The sequence below is a fragment of the Vombatus ursinus genome, unplaced genomic scaffold, assembly GCF_900497805.2.
Source record: "Vombatus ursinus unplaced genomic scaffold, bare-nosed wombat genome assembly UNPS02014863.1, whole genome shotgun sequence".
Lineage (NCBI taxonomy): Eukaryota > Metazoa > Chordata > Mammalia > Diprotodontia > Vombatidae > Vombatus > Vombatus ursinus.
In genome coordinates this window covers 8,710,295-8,734,850 of record NW_020954641.1, presented here as the reverse complement: position 1 = coordinate 8,734,850, position 24,556 = coordinate 8,710,295, and positions in this window count along the sequence as shown.

The following is a 24,556-nucleotide window of genomic DNA, read 5'->3' as shown; positions in this document are numbered from 1 at the left end:
TTTACTCGCTTACCTGTTTGGCCCCGGGCAAGTCATTTTTAGCCTCTCTGGGACTCTGTTTCCTTACTAATAATGTGGGGGAGGTGGGAAAGATTAGATGAACCCTAAAGCCCCTTTAGGCTTTAAATGTCTGATTCCAAGACCTAGCCCAATCGGCGCACACACACACACACACACACAAAGCAGATTCTACATACACACATTTTCATAGTTCTTTTGTCTTTGTATTCCTAGTGCCTACTACAGTGCTTGGCACATAGTAGGCACTTAATAGATGCTTATTGATTGATTGATACACCATATGAATTCATAGTACAGTGTTTATACCCTCCTTCATACATAGTCTTACATTCACCATCACTCACTAATATTCATTCACACTTACATGCACAGGGTGGCTTAAAGTATCACTTAAAAGATTCGGTGGTGGGGTGGGGTCTGGGAAATGATTTAACAGGCATGTACTTACTGTAGGCAGGACATCAGCACTGATTCAGATCCTGAAAATGGAGCCTTCAGTTACTAGTACACATACAAATTGTCTCTCACCTTTCTTATTCATCCCAAACCCTGGTACCAAAGTAATTTTCCTTAAGCACAGATCTGATCATGTGACTCCTTTACTCAAACAAGGTAAATAGCTTCTTATTTATTACCTCTAAAATAAACTCCCCTGTTGAGCTTTTAAAAATGTAACTGGTTTTACTTTTTTCAATTGGGCATTTTTTCCTCTCCCTTTGAAAAAATTAAAACAAAACAATTGTAACAAATGTTTATAGTCAAACAAAACAAATTCATCCACTGGCCATGTCCATAAAAATGTCTCATTCTGCATCTTGAGTTCATCACTTCTCGTGATGAATAGCATGGTTTATCACTGGTCCTCTGGAATCATGGTTGCTCATTTCATTGATGAGTTCTTAAGTCTTTCAAGGTTGCTTTTCCAATGTTTTTGTTGTATAAATGGTTTTGGTTCTGTTCAAAATATTCTGCATCAGTTAATACAAATCTTCCTAGGTTTCTCTAGGTTTCATTTCTTATGGCACAATAGTATTCTATTACATTCGTATGCTAAAATTTGTTCAGCCACTCTCCAACTGATGAACGCTTATTTTCCAGTTCTTTATCATTACAAAAAGAGCTGCTATAAATACTTTTGTACATATGAACCCTTTTCTTCTTTCTTTGATCTCTTTGGAGTATTGCTGGGTCAAAGGATATTCAGAGGTTAGTGGCTTTTTGGGCACAATTCCAAATTACTTTCCAGAATGTCTGTACCAATTCACAGCTCAACCAACAATGCATTAGTGTGACTGTTTTCTCAAAGTTCCTCCAATATTTCTCATTTTCCTTTTTTTTTTTTTTTTTGCCAATATGTGAAGTAGAACCTCAAAGTTATTTTAATTAGTATTTCTCTAATTTTTGGTGATTGGGTCATTAAAAAATATGGCTTTTTCATATAGGTTGGATTTCTTTCTTTGAAAATTGTCTATTTATCTGTTGACCATTTATCAATTAGGGATTCTGTTTAGCTTTTCCCCCCCCCATTTTGGTGAGGCAGTCAGGGTTAAGTGACTTGCCCAGGGTTATACAGCTAGTAAGTGACAAGTGTCTGAGGCTGGATTTGAACTCAGGTCCTCCTGACTCCAGGGCTGGTGCTCTATCCACTGCACCACCTAGCTGCCCCTCTGTTTAGTTTTTAAAGCCCTTCACAACTTCTCTTTCTAACCTTACTGGATTTTATTCCACTTCCCTCACTCTTTGATTCAGCCAAAATGGCCTTCTTTCTGTTCCTTACATCTCCATGCCTTTCCACTGACCATCCACCTGCCTGGAATGCACTCTCTCCTTTCTTTGGCCTCGAAGTCCTTCTCTTCCTTTCAGACCCAACTCAAGCACCATCTTTTTCATGAAGCCTCTCCTGATCCCTCCTTCCAACTGCTCATGCCTTCCTTCTTCAACAACCTTGCATTAAGCTACTTTACATAGATTTATTCACTGCATATTTATGCATTTTTATACATACTTATCCTCTTTCTCATTAGAATGTAAACTCTTTATGAGTAGGAATTCTTTCATTTTTTTGTACTAGCATCCCCAGAATCTAACACAATGCCTGGCACTGTTGATTGTTGATTGATTAAAATACTCAAATCAGAATATTAGGGATCTCCATCTGAAACAGGTATATTCTGGATCCCTTTTTCTTTTGGTGAGGCAATCAGGGTTAAGTGATTTGCCCAGGGTCACAGCTAGTAAGTGTCAAGTGTCTGAGGTCAGATTTGAACTCAGTTCCTCCTGACTCCAAGGCACTGCGCCACTTAGCTGCCCCTTTATTCTGGATCCTAAATCACAAAACTGAAAAGTTTCTGATTCCTGCCCAATAGTTCAATTTGTTGCATCAACCAACAATAAGTATTTATTACGAGCTTACTATGTGCTAGGTGCTGGGAATACAAATACAATGAATGAAATAATCCCTCCTTGAAAGAAATTTCCATTCTACCAAAGGAGACTACAAGGACACATATAAGCATATAGTCAGTCAGTCAATAAACATTTATTAAATGTTTATATAAATTTATATAAATTAAATATAAGCCAAGATACAAGGAAAGGTAAAACACAGTCCCTTCCCTTAAAGAACTCACAATCTAATGAGTACATAAGCATAATAGCTAGCATTTATATAGCGCCTACTAAGTGCAGGCACTGTCTAAACCTTTTACGAATGTTATTTCATTTTATCCTCACAAGAAGAAATAGAAAGAGAACAACCCCCCCCAAAAAAATTTGCAACAGATGTTCTGGAATTTCATAAATATAATCATGTGATTCTGTTAGTTCTTTAGTCTAGAACTATTCACACTGTCAGCCACTGGGAGTAATTCCAAATGTGGAGAAAAACAAACCCACCCAGAGAGCCCCACACCTGTGTGCTCACAGGCAGAGCTTGCCTGACTTTTTACATACACATACACATACTCCCCTCACACCCATAGTTCCCAGATCTAAGACACTCTGAGATGAAGGGATGCTGCTAGGGTCAGTATTAGAAGAATGAAGCTTGGGCATGTCAGATACAGTGGGCAGATATAAGTCTTTACAGAAAAGATAAAATTGTCTGAAGACAAGAATGAGGGGGGAAGATGGGGATGCAGACTGGCATGGTGGAAACAGCTCTAGATTTGTGGTAAGAGGATCTAGGTTTGAATCCTAGCTATGTCTTTTTTTAGCTGTATGACCTTGGGCAAGTTAGCAAACCTATCTTTTTCCCTATTTATCAAATAAGTGAGTTTTATTAGTCTCTAAGGTCCCTTCTTGGTCAAGATCCCTGAAGATGTTGGCATGAAGAAGAAGATGAGGTAAGAAGTTTTCTCACATGAAGTATAGTTCTCAGGATACATGGTGGAACTCTTCTGCATTTGGGTTCCTTACTCCTGTGCCCTCAGGGGCAAGACCTTAAGGGTTCATGCAAAGAAACTCTTGCCTAATAAAGGTCCCTTTTTTAGGGGAGAGGGCTTTTTGCATTTGATTAATCTGGGGTGCATGGGGTGATTAGAAAGGACTAGCACGTTTGGGGTGAGGGCTTGCCAAGCCCTTTTCAGGGCAGCTCATCCATACCTTTGGGGTCCACCTCCACCCAACTCTTACCTGTGACTCCAAGAAGCCTCACCCAGGAAAACGGTCTCAGCATTTGGGCTAAATCAGGTTGAGGGTAACTAACAAGCCTTAAATCTGTAGCTGATTTAGGGGAATGTCAACTCCAAACATGAGAAGACTTCTCTGGTGGAATGGGCTGACAAGAACAATTTGTTCCAATGGCCATGAGGGCAGCTGAAGCAGGCGCTGTGGAGTGTTTTGTACTTGGTCAGGCATTGAAGATGCCAAGGTCATCCACTGCATCCCAGGCCATTCCATCACCAGTCCTCCTAACTTTTGTCTTTCCACTGGACTTCTGTGACTCAGGAAGAGAGAGTGAGGCTGATGACTCTGTGCACCTCTACCTCACTTAAATCCAATTTGGGTGCAAATAGAGACGTTACCTCATGATGTCTTTGACTCTCTTCAAAAATGAAGGAACAACAACAACAATTTGTGTGGTGATTCAATTTCCTTATGAATATCTTCTACTAGAGCCAAAATCCACAAGAACCTTTCTAGGGGATAGGACTAGACCTGTGGTTTCATTGTTATTAGAAACTCCCAGGTGAGGAAACTCTCTCCACCAGTGCAGGTTGGCACTTTTCCTGCAGTTAATAATCTTAGAGAGTTGTCAACATAGAGCACTGAGATAATGGGACTTTCCCAGGGTCACACATGGTCAGTGAATGTGTCACAAGCTGGGGTTGAGCTCAGATCTTCCTGGCTTTGAAACCCACTATGCCAAACTGCATTTGTTGTTATTTATGTGTACATCCAGCCATAGTGTTCTGCTGGAAAGATTTAAAATCTGTTGCATACACAATAGGTACCTGGCACATGTTTGTTGAATGATTGCTTGGGTTAGGGATTTTTTCATCTGTTTGTTTTAATCAGAGTGTGGAGCTTATGTTGGACAGTGCAAATTGCAGCCTGAGAAAGGCAAAGAAAGAAAGAAAAAGAAAAGAAAGAAGGAAAGCAAGAAAGAGAAAGAAAGGAAGGAAGGAAGAAAGAAAAATTCCTTAAAGTAAATGTTAGGATTCTTTTAAGCTAGGGACCAAAACTTTTTCCATGGAAAGAAGGAAATGAGAAAACATGACTTGATATACAGATTTTTTGCTTTCCAAACAAGAGACAGTATGGCATAGTGGAAAATGAATTTTGGGTCAGGGGAGTTTGACATAAATCTTCATTCTATGACACTCTCCATGTAACAGAATAAGGTCAGTGACTTCACCTTTTTGGGTCTCAGTTCTATCATCTGTAGAATAGGGAGATGTATTAGATGATCTCTAATTCTAAATACACAATCCAACAAACTTTTTCTAAGAGAATACTAAGAATGGACCGTAAGATGGTAGGCCTTTCCATGTGTCAGAATTTTGAGTAGTAAAATAGATAAACACACATGGCTAAGACCCACATTACATTGGGTCTTAACATACATCTTTTGTAACCTTGATACTCAGTTCTCCATCAACCCTTTCATGCCAATTGAATTTGAGTGATCCTGTAAGTATTTACTGAATGTGTATGTGGCTAACAAGGCACTGTTAGGTTATAGAATGTTCAGCAATGTCTCACATCCAGAGGTCAGACTTTCATTAACCTAAAACTATAGTACAGTGTCAGACCCTGAAATATAAAAAACTTATGACATTCTATTTTCCTCCTTCCAGATCATTGTACAGAATACCATCCCTGCTTACCTATAATCCCTACTTTCATTTTCGAATCAGTTTGTGTCACATTCTATTCAAGACCTTTCCCAACATCGCGGTTGTTAGTGTTCACCCTCCAAATTTATTTGTATTTACTTTACACACAGACACACAGACACACACACATACACATGTAATATTTATTCATCTCTCTACATGTTGTCCTCCTCTTCCCACTGAAAAAGAATGAAGCCTACTTGAGGATAGGCAAATAGAACATGGGCCAATTAGGTTGGAAATGGGAAATGTACGAGAGTGACATATGAAGTAAGTCTGGAAAGATAGGTTGGATTCATATTTTGAAGAGCTTTATAAATGAGTTTTTATTTTATCCTGTAGGCAATAAGAAACCATTTGAGCAGGGCAGTGATGTGGTCAGACCTGTGCTTTTAAGAATATCAAGTTTATAACTGTGTGAAGGATGGAATGGAGAATGGAGAGGCTGGAGGAAGGAAGGCCAATTAGGATGCTATTAGATTCTGGAGGGCCTGTACCAGGTTAGTGACTGTGTGAGTGGAAAGAAGGGGATGAATTTGAGATGTTGTAGAGGAATGTAGAATTGACGTAGACTTGGTAGCTGATTGGATTGATGTGGGGTGGGGTTGAAGGATAGGGAAGAATCAAGGATGATTCCCAGGTTGCCAACTTGGGTCATTGGAAGGATGATGGCACCCTCTGCAGAAATCAGGAAATAGGAAGTACTATGGGTTTGGGGGAGGGATTAGCTTTGTTTTGATGAGGGAAAGGTGAGTCTGAAACATTTGCTGGGAGATACCCAGCAATCAGTTGGTGATGATTTCTGAATACAAAGTTGTCTGTTTGGTATTTTAAGTTCGAATAGTCTTGCTCCAAATGATCTGATTTTATTTTATTCATCCCCAAGCACTATTTTCTATGTTCCAGCCACACTGGTGAAATTTCCACTCTTTGCTCATGATCTCTCCATTTCTGCACAGGCAAAACCTCAAACCTAGAATGCTCTCTCTGTTCATCTCCACTTTTTTGAATCCTTAGCTACAAGCATTTATCATTTATCAAGGACATACTAGGTGCTAGGCACTGTGTTAAGGGCTAAAAGTATAAAGAAAAGAAGAAACAGTTCCTGTCCTCAAGAAACTTACATTTATTTTATTGGGGGAGAACAACATGCACACAAATAACCAAATGAAAATATGTATTCAACACCAGTGGTTTTGGGGTGTTGCTATGGAGAGTATAGTTATGGAAGGGCAATATAATAATGACTCTTCAGGTACAAGTGATCCCTTTTTCTGCTGCTTTGTGTAGTTTGTAGCATATTAAAAATTAGGAGAACAATTGCAATAGCTCAGAGCCCCTGGATAGGAAAATTTAGGCAGAGTTATATCTCCTTGACTTAATTTGAACTTATGTTTATTTCTAGCTAACTGATGAGTTTTTTTAATGTTTCAGGAAAGATTTAGGTAAAAGAAGCAAGAATATTTTACAGTATATTTTATAGTGCCCAGATAGGTAGAGGGAGGGAAGGTTTGGGAAAGAGTAGATCTTTTGGAGGAACTTTCCTCAGTCCCTGAAGAGGTGAATAAGACTGGTAGCTTCAACTTGAGATGCCATTAGGGAGCTGAGGCCCTCCTTGGTCTCTCCCTTCTTTGCTATAGCTTGAGCATCCTTTAATTTCTTCTTTCAGTTTCTTGTTTCATTTATTGCTACTGTGCTGTTGATTCTTTCTGGGTTAGGGTTCAGCTCATTAAATCCTGGGTGGAGTTGGGAAAGCTGACTCCCATGTGTTCTGTTGCTCAGCTTTTGAGGTTCCCATTCCCTTCTCTCAGGATCTCTCATATAGATTATACGTCTCTTCACTCCCAGGTTTGCTTTAATCCATCTTCCAACTCAAAGATTGTGATAGTCACAAATTGCTCTCAGGTATGAGAGAGAATGCAAGCCTTCTGAACTATAAATCCCAGGATGTCAGTAAAATTTCAAGCTCCTATTAAACATACATATATGTATAAAACCAAACAGCACCTCTTCCCAAAAGCAAACAAACAAGAAACCCACCAAAAAGTAACTTCATCAGGAATTGCAGAAGGGGCATAAACAGCTGGGGAAATGAGGAAAGGCCTCCTGTAGCATTTGATCTGAGCCTTGAAGGGACCTAGGGATTGCAACAAAAAGGAGAAGGGGACAATACTAGGAATAGGAGATAGTCTATGCAAAGATGCAGAGGTTGGAGATGGAGCTGGTAGTCTAATTTGGCTGAAGTATGGAGTATGTGAGGGGTAAAATCCAGTCTGGAAGGTTAAGTTAAATCCAGATTATAAAGGGGTTGTGTACATGCCTCATACATGCTTTTGATTGATTGATTCCAGTATGGAAACAGAATCAGGACTCATCTCATACTTATAGTCCTGGAATCTTGCCTGGAGTACGGTGAAGTTAATGGACTTGTCCCTGGTCACATAGGTAGTGGGTGACAGAAGATATTTGAACCTAGATGTTTTTGACTCCAAGGGCAGCACTCTACCCACCATAGCTGACTTAACCTACTCCTGATGACTATGAGCCATCCTTATGACTATTAGTTATCCTACTATGCTTCAATTTAATTCAATTCACCAAGCATTTATTAAGCATGTTATGCTGGGGACTGGGAATGCAAAGATAATAATGAAAGCAGTCCGTGCCTTGAAGGAGCTAACATTATACTGGGCAGAATCAACATGTAAATGCAAAATATATAGAAACTAAAGAGAAAGTAGTTTAAAGGAGGAGAAGACTGAAAGATCGATGGGTAGATGGGTGGGGGAGTCAGCAAAGGCCTTGTGTAAGATATGACTTGAATGATTCAGTTTTGACCATGCTATTCTTCTGCTCAAGAATCTTTGTTGGCTATCTGTTGCCTGGGGGGTGTGGCTAGTGGAAAGACAGGACATGGAGATGGAGGATAGAGTGTTTTAAGTGAAGAACAGAGAAATGAATTTAGCTGGATCACAGAGTACAGCGCATCAAGGTGGTACAGCAGATAGTGTGCTGGACTTGGAGTCAGGAAGACTCACCTTCCTGAGTTCAAATCTGGCTTCAGACACTTACTAGTTGTGTGATCCTGGGCAAGTCACCTAACCTTGTTTGCCTCAATTTCCTCATCTGTAAAATGAACCAGAAAAGGAAATGGCAAACCCTTCCAGTATCTTTGCCAGGAAAACTCCAAATGGGGTCACGAAGAGTTGGACAAGACTGAAAAAAATGACTGAACAATAACAGCAACAATAACGATGACAACAACAACAACAACAACATTGTGCAGGAGGGAGAGTAATGTCCAAAGAGCCTGGAAGAGTAGGTTGGGGCTAAGTTGTATAGGGCTTTTAAAAGCTAAACAAAGGAGTTTATATTTTATTCTCAAGGCAATAGAAAGAAACTGGCATTGGTGAGTACAAGAATTATAAGGTCAGATCTGTGTTTAAGGAAATTTCTTTGTCAGTAGTGTGTAGGATTGATTGGAGTGGGCAGTGACATGAGGCAGGGAGAACAGTTAGGAGGTTATTGAACTAATCTAGGCAAGAAAGGGATGAGGGCATGAATGGAAGTGGTAGCTATGTGAGTGACGAGAAGGGGATGGATGCAAGAAATGGTGTGAAGGTTGAAAAATCAAGATTTGGACTGACTGGATATGTGGAATGAGGGAGAGTGCAGAGTAGAGGAAAATGCCAAGGTTGTACAACAGACACTGGAAGGATGGTGGTACCTTCAAAAGAAATAGGGAAGTTTGGAATAGGGGAGGGTTTGGGGGAAATATGGTAAAATCAGTTTTAGAAATGTTGAATTTCAATTATTTCCAGGACATCCATTTTGAAATAGCCAATGGGTAACTGGTAGAAAAAGACTGAAGTTCAGGGGAGAGACCAGTTGGACATAGAGATATATGAGTCATTTATATAGAGATGATAGTTAAACCCATGGAAATTGATGAGGTTATAAACAGAGAGAGACAGACAGACAGAGAGACACAGAGAGAGATACACACAGAGAAACAGAGAGAGAGACAGCAGACAGTGACAGACAATGACAGAGAGAGATATAGAGACAGAGACAGACATTCAGAGACAGACAGATATAGAGACAGAGGCAGAGATATAGAGACAGAGACAAGAGTGACAGAGAGAGTAGGGGGAGAATAGAAACATTCTATCCAGAGCAGAATGTTGGGGAACACTCATAGTTGCTGTTTCCAGTTGTTTCCAATTCTTTTGGAGTTTGGGAAGATACTAGAGCAGGGATGGGGAACCTGCAAACTTGAGGCCACATGTGGCTTTCCAGGTCCTTTGACCAAGTCCAAGTTTTACAGAACAAATCCTTTTATTAAAGGGATTTGTTCTGTGAAGTTTGGATTCAGTCAAAGGGCCACACTTGAGGACCTAAAGGGCCACATGTGGCCTTGAGGCTGAAGGTTCCCCACTCTTGTACTATAGTGATTTGCCATTTCCTTTTCTGGCTCATTTTACAAATAAGGAAACTGAGGCAAACAGGGTTAAGTGACTTATCCAGGGTCAGATAGCTAGTGAGTGTCTGAGGTCAGATTTGAACTCAGGTCTTCCTGACTGCAGGCCCAGTGTTCTATCTACTGTGCCACCTAGCTGCCCTATACTCATAGTTAGGTGGGGCATAAGTAAATGATGAGCCAGCAAAGGAGATTAAGAAGGAGCAATCAGGCAAGTAAGAGTCAAACCATGAGTGTGTACTGTCTTGAAAACCCAAAGAGGAAAGAGTATATAGGAGGAGAGGGTTGTTAGCAGTGTCAAATGTACAAGGTTAAGAAGGATTAGGACCGAGAAAAAAAAATTGATTTGGCAATTGGCAATTTTGGAAAGAGCAGAGAATCATGTAATGTATTTGCCTATAAAAGTAAAAAGTTTAGTACTTAAACAATGAAAATGTGTTTATATAGAAATAAGCTTGATGTTAGATAAGAAGTATTAATGTACATTTCTTTTTTTTATACTAAATCCTTTCTTAAATTATAGTCGTGTATGCATTAAGGGATCTGTCTTCCCACAGAACCCAGGGTAGTCCTTTGCTTGATGTGATATGTGCTTAATAAATATCTTTGGCTGGCTAGATTGTGACTAAAGAGTGTGCTGCTTGTAAAGACTTATTGTCATTTAGGGGAGGAATAGTATTTATACTGAAGGAAGTGATAGACCTGTTCTACGCTATCCTGGTCAGACTACATCTGAAGTTGTATGTTCAATTCTTAGTACCACAGTTTAGGAAGGTCACTGATGAACTGGAGACTGCCCCAGAAAGGCAATGGGTGTAGTAAAGGTTCTTGAATTCATGGCACAGAAGGATCATGTGAAGAAGAATCTGTGGTTGTTTAGCATCTGGAGGAGAGAACACTCAGTTGATGACATAATAGCTGTCTTCACTTATTTGAAGGATTGTTGCTTGGAAGAGATGTTAAACTTAGCTGGGCCGCCAGGGAACAGAACTAGGAAAATGGGTGGAAATTACAGAGCAGCAGATTTTTAGCTCCATAGGATTAAGAAAAACTTCCTTACAGTAAAATGTATCCAAAAGTTAAATGAATTCGACTTGGGAGATAGTATATTCTCCCTCACTGGAGGTCTTCGAGTAATGGCTGGATAAGCACTTGTCTAGGGATGTTATAGAAGACATTCTTGGTGGCACAGAGGTTAGAGTGCTGGACCTGGACTCAGGAAGACCAGAATTCAAATCCTACCTCAGACATGTGCTAGCTTTGTGATTCTGGGCAAATCACTTAACCTCTGTTTGCCTCAGTTCCCTCAACTGTAAAATGGGGATCATAATAGCACCTACCTCCCTGGTTGTGTTGAGAGGATCAAATGTGATATTTGTTAAGTGCTTTGCAAACCTCCAAATGCTATATAGAGTCTTCTTTTTTTTTTTTAAGATGTTCTATATTTTTAATAGCTGTTAACTTTTAGGGGGAAAAAAAATCCACCACAGGCGAGTAAATACAATTGCTACAATGAAAGTAGCTTGGGGAAACATGTTTGCAAATTGGAAATAACATATTGGGGCAGAAATCTTAAAAATCAAGATGTGGGTTCTAAGTCAGAGTCTTCTTTTGAGAGATAGAATCAGCACCAGGTTCTCTCTGTTTGGCCACTCCTGTATCAACTAAGACAGAAGATGTCAGCAACTTAAAGATGTTACCCAAGGGCCTATTAGCCAGCCTGTCTGACTTAGATTCAGATAATTGGGTAGAGGTGAAGAAGCAACCTCAGCCCTCTCCAGCAAGACTCAAGGATCATTTTCATATTCAAAGAACAACAGAGAAAGAGGATTACCTATGAAGCCACCAGTTTTGATGTAGTTTGCATATCTTTTCAAAATTATATAATAAATTGAATATGTTAGTTTAAAAAAAATTCTTTTCCTTCTTCTTCTGATGACTAAGTTGATTCTGTGGTCCTTTCTAATGTCTGAGATTCTGTGAAGTATCAACACTCATCCTTCTAGACCTCTTTGTGGCATTTGACACATCTCTCACTTTCACCATGTAACCAGCTCATCTTCTTTTGCAATCATACATTTCCCTGAGGAGATCTTTTACTCTAGATATTCTCTAAAGTTCCTTTTTTTCTTATATGTTGTATCTCTTTTACACACACATCTCCATTACTCTCTGGGTGTTACTTATGTAACACTTTAGACACTATACTGTTTCATGATGTACAGTGATAAAACAATACCTAGAGAATATTCTTCTGCCACTAATTAGCTATGTGACCTTGTCAAGTTACTTAACTATTCAGCCTCAATTTTCTCCTCTCAAGTGGGGATAAAAATAGCATCTATCTTATAAGGTTGTTAAAGGAGAAAGCTAGTTATTATTATTGATATTAAAAAGATAGAGCTTTATTTTTAGAAATTTGGAATTACTGAAGGAGCTTTGTAACTTGCTGAAGGCAATTCAGCCTGCTGTCTTCCTTCTTTTTAATTCCTGGCCCAATTTTTTTTTGTACTCTTTGTCTAAGAAATACATACTAATGGATAAGCTCTATAGTTTATCCATCTAACCATATGTAAAAATCTGTGCAAAGAAATTTCTGTTATTTATCTGCTTTTTTCCCCATGTGGATGCTTAGCTTAGGCTTTTCTGAGTGATTACAGACCTCTTGCAGGGGGCTCTGCAATGTTGCTGGAGTGAGACATTATTGGCAAACAGAAGCCTGTGGAGAATCTCACTGTCCACAGGGAATCCCTCTTCATTTTGGACTTTACATTGGATTTCTTCACGGCAGCATTGAACACCTCTGTCAAGCAGATGTCTCCTGTTTTATGCCTGTATATCTACAGTGTCATCCTTGTTGTTTTATCTTTTAAGGAATACTAAATAATTTTGATGCACTGATGGAGACACCTTGTTGGGACAGACCTTTTAAGGTAGCATTTTGCTTGACCAAATCAACTGCTTTTTTAAAAAAAAATGACAAACAATAACCACCATGGATCCTTTCATTCTCTACTTCCTTCAGTCAATTTTGTAATGGAAAAGATGAGGTCTACTACGGAATATCGCTTGTAAAAGTACTTGTTTCCTACTAATACCTTCATTAAAGATGCTTCCAACATGGATGTTGGTGGTTCTCATAAACATTATATATGAATGTGAAAGTAAACATGTCAGTAGGTAGCTGATGTTCCGTCAGTGGCTTTTTCAGTATCTGAGATATTTTCCATTCTTTTGGCATCTTCCACTCCTTCAGATCCTTTGTGACTAGATGCTCCAGTGCCCTTGCAATTATGTCAGCTCCAACTCAGGTCTACACTGTGTAGTTGGTCCAATCCAGCTGCTTTTCCTGTCTTTCTTCACATTAGTGCCATTGCTACACCTTCTGTAAGCACAGTTTGGACTGAGATGTTAGCATTTATTGTCCTTGATGATGAAAAAGTTTGTTGTATTCCTTTTTTTCTTGTGGTTCTTTTCCATTTTTCTTCCACTTGTCATTCTCCTTTTATTTTCATCCTTAAATGCATGTAGATTCATTTTGCTTAGTTGGATCTCTACACACTTTATTTAATGAGATTTTACCTTCCACTGTCTCTCTTAGTTTTGTGAAGCAATATGTAATGTCCCACCATATTTCTTCATAAGATTTTACAATTGAGTTAATATTCTAAACTTGTGCTGCCTTTAGTTTTCATATTTAATCACCTGGAAAGTAAGTTTAAATGTTAGCTAAAGAGGTCTTTAGGTCTCCTTGTTATGGCAAAGTGATGGCAATTGATTTACCTTGATATAACTGTTTTCCCATAGCACTTCCAAAATTTGTTGTTTTCCTTTTCCCTCTCCACCCCAACCTTGCCAATTTGATTGGAGGTGGAACTTCAGAGTTGTTTTAATGTGCATTTTTCAAATCATAAGTAATTTAGAGCATATTTTCATATGGCTATTGATAACTTGAATTTCTTCTGTAAAATACTTGTTGATATGTTTGACCATTTATCAGCTGGGGAATTGCTCTTATTCTTATCAATTTGAATCAGTTCCTTATGTATCTTAAAAACAAGGTCTCTATCAGAAGAATTTGCTAAAAAGTTTTCCCCATTTACCTGAATATCTTCTAATTTTAGCTTTTGTTTTGTTTGTACAAAAACTTTTAACTTATGTAATCAAAAATTGTTCATTTTACCTCCCATGATTCTTTGTGTCTCATTTGTTTACAAACTCTTTCATATCCATAGATCTAACAGGTGATTTTTTTCCTTGCTTTTCTAATTTGGTTATGATGTCTAAATCACATACCCATTTGAAGCTCATGCTGATATACATTGTGAGATATTAGTCTATACTTAGTTTCTTCCAGAATATTTTCTAGTTTTCGCAGCAGTTTTTGTCAAATTTTGAGTTCTTACTCCAATAGCTGGGATCTTTGCCTTTCCCAAGTTCTAGGCTACTGTGCTTGTTTGTTACTGTGTACTTTGTGCCTAATCTGATCCGCTGATCAACCTCACTATTTCCTAACCAGCACCAAATTGTTTTAATAATTACTGCTTTGTAGTATAGTTTGAGATTTTCTACTGTTAGAGATACCTCTTCTTTCCCACTGTCTTCATTATTTCCCTTGGGATTCTAGATTTTTTGTTTCTATAGATGGATTTTATTGTATATCTATCTCTATAAAGTCATCCTTTGGTAGTTTGATTGGTATGGCACTGAAGAAGTAAATTAATTTAGGTAGTATTGTCATTTTTATTATATTGGCTTAGCCATCCATGAATAATTAATATTTCTTGAATTATTTAAATTTGTCTATTTATGTAAAGAATATTTTGTAATTGTATTTGTATAGTTTCAGTTTGTGTTTTGGTTGTAGTTATTTTAAATGGAATTTTTCTTTCTATTTCTTCTAACTGAATTTTGTTAATAATATATAGAAATGCTAATGATTTATTTGGATTTATTTTATAACCTGCAACTTTGCTGAAGCTGTTAATTGTTTCAGTTTATTTATTGATTTATTTTTTTGGGTTGACTAGGGCTTTCTGAGAAAACTATCATGTCATATGCAAAAAAGTAATAATTTTGTTTTTTCTTTGCCTATAAATAAACAATTTTAAAAATTGTTTTATGGCTATGGCTAGCACTTCTAGCACTATATAAAATAAATATTTTATGTTTTATGTTTGTTTAAATGTTTTTCCATTTTACTTGGGTTGTTAGTTTTATTGGCATATAGTTGAGTGAAATAGTTTTTAATAATTTTTTATTTTTTCTTCATTGATTGTGAATTCATTTTTTTTTCATTTTTATTACTGGAAATTTGGTTTTCTTTATTTTAAAATCAAATTAGTTAATGGCTTGCCTATTAAAAACAGCTCCTATTTTTATTTATTAATTCAATGGCTTTTGCTTTCAGTTTTTGTTTATCTCTGATTTTAAGGATTTTTGTTTTGGTATTTAATTGGAGATTTTACATTTATTAGCTTTCTAGCTTTTTTTTTTAGTTGCATGCCTAGTTTGTCGATCTGCCCTTTATCTTTTCTATTGAAGAAAGTATTTAAAGATATACATTTCCCCACAAAGAATACTTTGGCTGCATCCACAAAATTAGAGGCAAATAAGTTACACAGTGGATAGAACACTGGGCCTGGATAGTACAATAGATAGAGTACTGAGTTCAAATTTGGCCTTGTACATTTCCTAGCTGTGTGACCAAGGGCAAATCATTTGACTTCTGTTTGCCTACAGTTTCTTCAACTGCAAAATGGGATAATAATAGCATCTACCTCCCAGGATTATGATGATCAACAGAGATAATAATTGTAAATCATTAGTGTAGTGATTGACACATAGTAGGTACTTAATAAATGCTTGTTCCCTTCTGTCTCCCCCTTATTTTATCTTTGTTATCTTTTTTTTGTTCATTTCTATGATTTCTTCTTTGATCCAACCATTCTTTAAGATTATTAGTTTCTAATTAATTTTTAAACCATTTCTTCAATAGTCATTTATTGACAATATTTTTTATTGTGGTCTATAGAAAAAGAAGTTTTTAGTATTTCCGCTATTTTGCACTTGTTTGTGAGGTTTGTATGACCTAACACGTGGACAGTTTTTTTCTTTAAATTGCAATATACATATGGAAATATGTATGCTCCTTTTTTATTTGTAGTCAATAATTTCTAAACACCTATCATAACTAACTTTTTAAAAATTCTATTTGGGTCTTTAACTTCTTTTATGTTTATTTTTTGATTATATTTATCTAGGTCTGAAAGGGAGGAAACTGAGATCCTATACTCTTATAGTTATACTTTCTTTTTCTCTTTGTAATTCATTTAATTTTTTTCTTTATGTACTTAAATTCTGTACTATTTGGTGCCTAGATGTTTAGTATTGATATTAATTTATTTTGGTCAATGATACCTTTCAGCAATTAATTTCCCTGTTTATCTTTTAAAATTGAGTCTGTTTTTGCTGTTACCTTGTCTCAGATCCTTATTGTCACCCCTTGCCTTTTTATTTCAAGTAAAGCATAATAGATTTTTTGCTCTGGCTCTTTATTTTAACTTTGTATGAATCTTTATATTTCAAGTGTATTTCTTGTAAACATATTGTTGAATTCTGCTTTCTAATCCATCCTGCTATTTTGTCTCTGTTTTGTGGGTGAGTTCTTTCCATTAACAGAAACAATAATTATTGATAATTGTGTATTTACTTCCATCCTCTTCTCTAATACTTTTCCTTTTATTTGTTTGCTTTCTCCTTTTTATAAAAAAAGAAGAGGTTGGTGACCGAGGAGTGTGTTCTGGTTCTTTAGGTTTGAGGCAATCTTCTGTTTCCCTATTCAATTTTTCTTTCCTTCACACTGCACCTTATCCCAGTTTCTTATGCTTTCTTTCTTTTCTTTTAAATCCTTTATTGAGATCTACTTTCCTTTAAAAATTTTTCCAGTTTAAGACTAATCTGTTCTCCCTCTTATTCTTTCCTTCTCTTACCACCTTTCCCTTGAATTAAATGTATTTCTATATCTAACTGTTTTTGTGTTTTCATTCTTTCTCCTTTGACAAGTACAAATGAAAGTGAGGTTCAGGTATTTCTTATATTCACCACTCCTTCCTCCCTGTTTGGATGGTCTTCTACTTGTATACCCTAATTACATGAAATAATTTCCCCCATCCTTCTTTTCTTCTCATACTGTAGTATATTCCTTTTTCCTGCCTTTTTTATTTTTCTTTTAAGATCATCAAAATGTAACAAACCACTGCCAAATGCTCTGTCTTATTAGACTCTGCAACCCTTGAGGAGATACATATATTACCTCCCCATATTGAGATGTAAACAGCTTTTCCTGTTCAATCTCTTATAATTACTCATATTTAACTTTTTTTTTTGCTTTTGTTTTGTTTCTCTTGATTCCTGTATTAGTGTTTCAAAATTTCTACTCAGCTCTGGTACTTCCATCAGGAATGCTTAGAAGTCATCTATTTCAGTAAATGTCCATTTTCCCTTCCCCTACCCCCAGATTATACTCAGTTTTTCTGGTTATGTTAACTCTAGTTGTATTGTAAGCTCTCTGCTTCTTTATAGGGGTGGCTGCTAAATATTGTGTGATCCTGATTAATTCCTTGGTACTTGAATTCTTTCTTGCTGGCTGCTTCCAATATTTTTCTTTAACCTGGAAACCCTGGATTTTGACTTTAATATTCCTGGAGATGTTTATTTTGGGGTTTCTTTCAGGTTGTGATCAATGGAGTCTTTCTATTTCCACTTTGTCCTCTGGTCATAAGAGGTCACATTTTCTCTTCCCCCCCACCTTTTGACTGTTTTATATTATATGTGTATATGTGTGTGTATATATGTATGTATGTACGTATGCATGTATAGTTGTCTCATGAAGTCATTAGCTTCTATTTGATCCATTCTAATTTTCATGAAATTTGATTTTTGGGTAAGATTTATACTTTCTTGTTTCAAGCTGTTAATTCTCTTTCTAATTCTTTCTTCTGTAGCTCCCATGTACCCCCTTTCCCTTATTACTGTTCTTTGAGTTTTAAATAATTTCAAACTTGAAAAACAAAAATTTAAAAAAAAAGCCCTCTTGCTTCATCTCTGCCAGGAATTCTAGTTGAACTTGTGCTTAAGCTGTGTTTTTCTTTCAGGCTTTGCTTGTAGATATTTTGGAGTCATTATCTTCTGGGATTATGTCTTAAGTGTCCTTGTCACCATAATAGTTCTTTGTAGTCAGATTCCCCTTTTGCCTATTTGTTTGCTAATTCTCCAAGCTTACTTCCTGATGTCAGACTTTATGTTAGAACCAGGCTTTGCACACTTCTGGAAGGAATTTCTTGGCTGAGCATGTGTCCTCTTGGATCCTTCTGATGCTTTCTTTCGGTATTACAAGTTTTGTTGTTCTAGGATCCCAGCCAGGGACATCTCAGGCTGGGGGCTTGCAAGCTTCCAGTGCTCCCAAAGTATTCTGTTCCAGTGCAGTCTAGTTGCTGCCCTTCTATTCTGAGTGCTGCAAATTCCTGACTTGTGTTTGTCTGAACAGTATACCTATTGACTTGCCCCTGTTTGGAGTTCTAATAGGCTGCTGCTAGACTTAGCCACTATTAGCCAGCTAGAAAGCTCTGCACTTTCAGAGCAACTGAATCTTAGGCTCTTCTTTGGTCTGGGATTTCTACCCTAGTCATTCCTCTTTAGACTTCAGACTTCCAGAAGCTAGAATTGAGACCTCTCTCTGCTCTTGGGAGTATGAGACACACAATAGCTGCTTGTTTTTCAACTTGTTCCTTGCTCAGTATTGATCAGTGCGCCTTACTCTAGAATACCACCCCTAGGCACAGATCTGCTTTTTAATCCATCCTGGAATTGGGTAGTTCCAGTGAGAGAATTGCCAGTGTGCACCTGTTCCTGTGTCCTTTATGACATTTGAGTGATCTGTGTGAGTCTGGAAACTTTTCTTGCCCTGGTTGTATAGCTTTGGTCCTCTTTCAGTTCCTTCTCTGAAATGCTCTGTGCAGCAGACTTCTTGCTACACCTTGTCCTCAGTGTCTAAAAGCCTTTTTGTCTCTCTCCTTTTGCTGACCGAGGCTGGAAAAATGACTGTTACATTTTTCCTTGGGTTTCCTGATCAGGATTCAGTGTAGTGTGTTTTCTAGATCTTTGTGGAGGAGATGTGGTAGGGACCTCAGCTATCTGTACTTCTTCCTGCACTCTGCCATCTGGACTCCCTTACAGGTTTATTCCTAGAATTTCCCTTCTTCCTGTTCTGCCACAAATATAGGTGACTAAGCTGCAATTGTTTTCTTTTTGCACATATTCATCATGAATAAATGGACAACGAGGTGGCCCAATGGAGATAGTGTCAGGCCTGAAGTCAGGAAGACATCTTCCTAAGTTCAAATCTGGCTTCAGACAGTTACTATGTGACCCTGGGCAAGTCATTTAACCCTGCTTGCCTCAGTTTCCTTATCTGTAAAATGAGCTGGAGAAGGAATGGCAAACCACTTTAGTATCTCTGCCAAGAAAACCCCAAATGGGGCTACAGAGTTGGACACAACTGAAATGACTGAATAACAAATCATGAGTAAAATGCATGGAGCCAGGAAAAAAGACTGTCTTGTTTGAGGAATAGCAAGGAGGTCAGTGTCACTGGATCACATAGTACATGGAGGTGAATAAGGTGTAAGATGGTTAATAAAATCACAGGTCTACTCCTGTCATAATCATAGCAGTATGACATAACCAAATGTTGCATGAAATGCCATTTCTTGTTGCCTTTGAACATGTGATCAAATCATCCACCTTCCAAATTTGCCTTTCCTAGAAGGAGAACCTGGGGGCCACCTTTTCATTTAGCTACAATTTTCTTCTGTATCCAGGTTTTATTTGTACCAAGAATATCAAGATTGATGCAGTTCAGTTCCTCCTGTAGTTATGTCCATTTGTTTCTCGGTGGGTGAGGGTGTAACATTTAGAGTACCAACAACTGGGTTAAAGTTTGAAAAGAGTCTAAAAACTGATTTTTAGTATCTTCTGCCTGCTTTGCTGCCATTGTCACCACAGAAACAGGAGACCCCAAAGGACCAATGGCCATTTTTTATTTTTCTTTGTTTTATGGGTTACCATGGTTAAAGAACTCATTACTGAGTGGCCAACCTCCTGGTGCTGATCCTCTCTGTACTGAGCTCAGCTATTTCTCAGAGCAGACTCAGTATATCACTGAGACTATTCTTAAAAGACTTTTGGCATGGTAAAGACTCCTAGAGCTTGCTTTTCGCTGGCACAATCTTTGAAAACTATGGCCACTTCCATGGTACAATGAGGAAGTGGAGTAGAACTTTCTGAAAGTAGAGTAGAACTTTCCTACAATGAAAAAACTGTTTATGGAGTGCCTACTACTGTTCTATGGAATGTATATGTTCTGTCAAGCTCTCCCTGAGCCAAACTGGCTCTATCTGCCTCTCATGGTTCTAGTGTATCTTCAGGGATTCGTGGGTGTTTCTCTTCTCAAACACCATTGGCTTGAGCCCCCATTTGTTTCATTCTCTCCGCCTTTGCAGGTTTGTGACTAGCACCCCTTTCATTTAACCACTTAACGACAATTGCAAAGAGATATAGAAAGAACAAATGTGCAAATATTTCCCCCCAACACCTTCGGGGCATACTCTCCTGTATACCACTTTGGTCTCTGGAGAGGGTAGACTCAAAACTTAACTCAGTTCCTACATAGCACTGGTCCCAGGAAGTTCATGTTTAAAGTCATTCAGTCAGTCATTAAGCATTTATTAAGCATCTACTGTGTTCTAGGCAGTTTGCTAAAAGATAGCCTTTGTTCACAGTCTAATGGGGGACACAACATACAAACAACTATGTACAAACATGACACACATATTTATACATACATACATACATACATACATATATGGACATACATATATAATATTATTTAATAATATATAATACAATAATATTAAAATAGCATATATATGTGTGTTGTTGTTTGTCCTTCATTCTTGAAGAGGACCATGATATCAGGAAGGTGATTCCATGACATGCAAGTGAATTAGATTTAAGTGAGGAAGGGCTATGGAAAGTCACCAGCCTCACTTTCTCTTCCTGAGCCATCTGGGTCCAGTGGCCAGATATAGATCAGGATGACTACTATACCTACATATATGAACACATATGGGGGCCATCTCTAGTCATCCCTTCCTTCCTCCCTTCTTTCTTTTCCTACTTCCTTCCTCCCTCTCCCCCCTTCCTCTCTCCTTTCCTTCCTTCCTCCCTTCCTGTCTTCTTGCCTTTCTTCCTTCCTGCCTTCTCTTTTTTGTTCCCTTTCTGCCTTCTTGCTTTCCTGTTCTAACACAGATTATCATGCCCAGAAAAGCCTAGGTTATACTACCTTCCTGCCTTCTTGCCATCTGTAACCCTGGAAGTTGATATTAGGCTTGTGGTTTGATGAGGCAAATGTAAAAGGCCCCAAGTTTGTAATAATTCTGCCATTGGAAGTGTAGTTATGAAACACACGAACTACTCATAATTTTGCCCTCAGTTAGAAAGTTTTCTAACAATGGACTGGGATCTCAGCCCTGTTCTAGGAAAGGTAACCCTTGCATGACTCTTAGTCCCACATTCACACGGTGAACAAAGAGACACAAGGAAGTACAAAGGATACATTTGACCACAGATGTTTATGAGAAAGTTTAGATCATTCAGATGAAGCCATTAATAGAACAAAAGGACAGGATAAGAAATGGGTGCTATTAGTTTCCATCTGAAATAAGGTAGGGTTTAGGAGATTGGTAGTATAAGGACTAGGAAGACAGCAGCAGGATGAGGTTTGTGCTAGGAGGATGTTCCTGGATGACAGAGATTAGGGGAATAGGATGGTAAAATATGAATTTAAATACTTAATAATAATAATAGCTAACATTTGTATTGTACTTTAAAGTTTACCAATGTTTTATTCATTTAATCCTCACAAAAGCTGTGTGGTGCTATTATTATTCCTATTTATAGATAATGAAATTAAGGGAAGAGTAGTTAAATGACTTGGTCCAGGGCCAAGCAGCTATTAAGTATCTGAGGCAGGATTTGAATTCAGGTCTTCCTGACTCCCAAGTCTAATTTTTTATTATACCACCCAGCTGCCCCTCTTAATGTCTTTGTTTTTCCAGTGCCAGATATACAAAATATGATTAATGAATGTTAGTTCACTAACTGACATTTAGTAGGGAAGAAGAGAGATCAATGCTGACTGGAGTTTGCAGGGCAGACTTTATGTATCAACACAAGGTGGGCTTTGAAAAATGGTTAGGATGTGAATTGTCATAGAGAAATTGGGAACATATTCCAGGTGTGGCAAAAATGTTAAGAAAGATATTAAATGTAAACTCAATCAATAAGTGTTTATTAAGCACCTACTATATGTTAGGCACTGTGCTGAGTATTGGGGATATTAAGGCAAAAAAAATGAAACCATCATAATCTTCAAAGAGCTTACATTTTCTTCTGTATATAGCTTCTATATACTATTAGCTTCTATAACTATATGTAATTATATATGTAGAATAGCTTCTATAACTATATATGTGTATATTTGAGTTTACTTTATATACATATATATGTATGTTTATATAGGTATTTACATACATGTAGGCAACTAGGTGGCACAGTGGATGGAGCATGAGAGAGTCAAGAAGACCTGAATATGAATCCTTCCTCAGATACTAACAGGCTATATGACCTTGGGCAAGTTTTGTTTTCATTCAATTGTTCAGCTGTATCTGACTTTTCTTGACTTCATGGACCATAGCATGCCTTCTTCCTCCACTATCCCCCCATGTCTGTCCAAGTTCATGTGCATTGCTTCCATGACACTTTCTATCTATCTTATCCTCTACTGTCCCCTTCTTGTTTTGCCTTCAATCTTTCCAGCATCATTGTCTTTTCCAATGAGTCCTAAATTTTCATGTGGCCAAAGTATTTAAGCTTCAGCTTCAGCATTTATCCTTCCAATGAATAGTCTGAATTATTTTCTTTAAGTATTATTGATTTGATCTTCTTGTTATGCAAAGGACTTTCAAAAATCTTCTGCAGAACCACAATTTGAGAGCCAATTCTGCTGTGCTCTGCTTTCCTTATAATCCAACTCTCACAGTCAGAGACATGGCAACTAGGTGGTGCAGTGGATAGAGTGCAGGACCTGGAGTCAGGAAGACTCATCTTCTCAAGTTCAAATCTGACCTCAAATACTTATTAGCTGTGTGACCCTGGGCAACTCACTTAACCCTCTTTGCCTCAGTTACCTCATCTGTAAAATGAGCTGGAGAAGGACATGGCAAACTGCTCCAGTAGTGTTGCCAAGAAAACCCCAAAGGGAATCATGAAAAGTCAGACACAATTAAACAACAAACAAACACAGGCATGCATTACTACTGGAAAAACCATAGCTTTTACTATATAGACCTTTGTTGGCAAGGTGGTATCTCTGCTTTTTAGTATGCTGTCCAGATTTGCTATATCTTTCCTTCCAAGGAGCAAGTAGTTTTTAAATTTTGTGGCTGCAGTCGCTGTCTGCAGTGATCTTTGAGCCCATGAATATAAATTCTGACATTGCTTTTATTTCTTCTCCCTCTATTTGCCAGGAAGTTGCCAGGACCAGTTGTCAAGATCTTAGTAGTTTTTTTTTTTTTTTTAACGTTAAGCTTTAAGCCAGTTTTTACACTCTCCTCTTTTACCTTCATCAAGAAGCTTCTTAATTCTTCTTCACTTTCTGCCATCAGAATGTATCATCTGCATATCTGAAATTATTGCTATTTCTCCCAACAACCTTGATTCCAGCTTTTGATTCATCCAGCTTGGCATTTTGCATGATGTACTCTGCATATATGTTAAATAAACAAGGTGACAATATGCATCCTTGTCATACTCCTTTTCTAATCTTAAACTAATCAGTTGTTCTATGTTCAGCACTTCTTGGCCTGCATACAGATTTTTCAGGAGACAAGTAAGGCAATCTAGCATTCCCATCTCTTTGAGGATGTGCCACATTTTGTTGTGATCTACACTGTAATGCTTTAGTATAGTCAATGAAGCAGAAATAGATGTTTTTCTGGAACTCCCTTGCTTTCTTCATAATCCAGTGAATGTTGGCCATTTGGTCTCTAGTTCCTCTGCCTTTTCAAAAACCAACCTGTTCTTCTGGTAATTCTTAGTTCACATATTGCTGAAGCTTCACTTGCAGAATCTTAAGCATAAGCTTGCTGGCATGTAAAATGAGCGTTTTGGTAATTTGAACATTCTTTAGCATTGCCCTTTTTTAGGATTGAGATATAAACTGATCTTTCCCAATCCAGTGGATGCTGTTGAGTTTTCTGAATTTGCTGGCATTTTGAGGGTAACACTTTAACAGCATCATCTTTTAGGATTTTAAATTGCTCAGCTAGAATTCTATCACCTCCACTAGCTTCTTTGTTAGCTACACTTTCTAAAACCTACCTGACTTCATTCTGCAGGATGAATGGCTCTAGATCACTAACCACACCATCATGGTAACTGGTGATATTGAGATCTTTCTTGTACAGTTCTATATATTCTTGCCACCTCTTCTTTATTTCTCCTACTTCTGTTAAGTCCCTACCATTTTTTGTCTTTTATTGTGCCCATTTTTGCATGAAATGTTTCCTTGCTGTCTCTAATTTTCTCAAAGAGA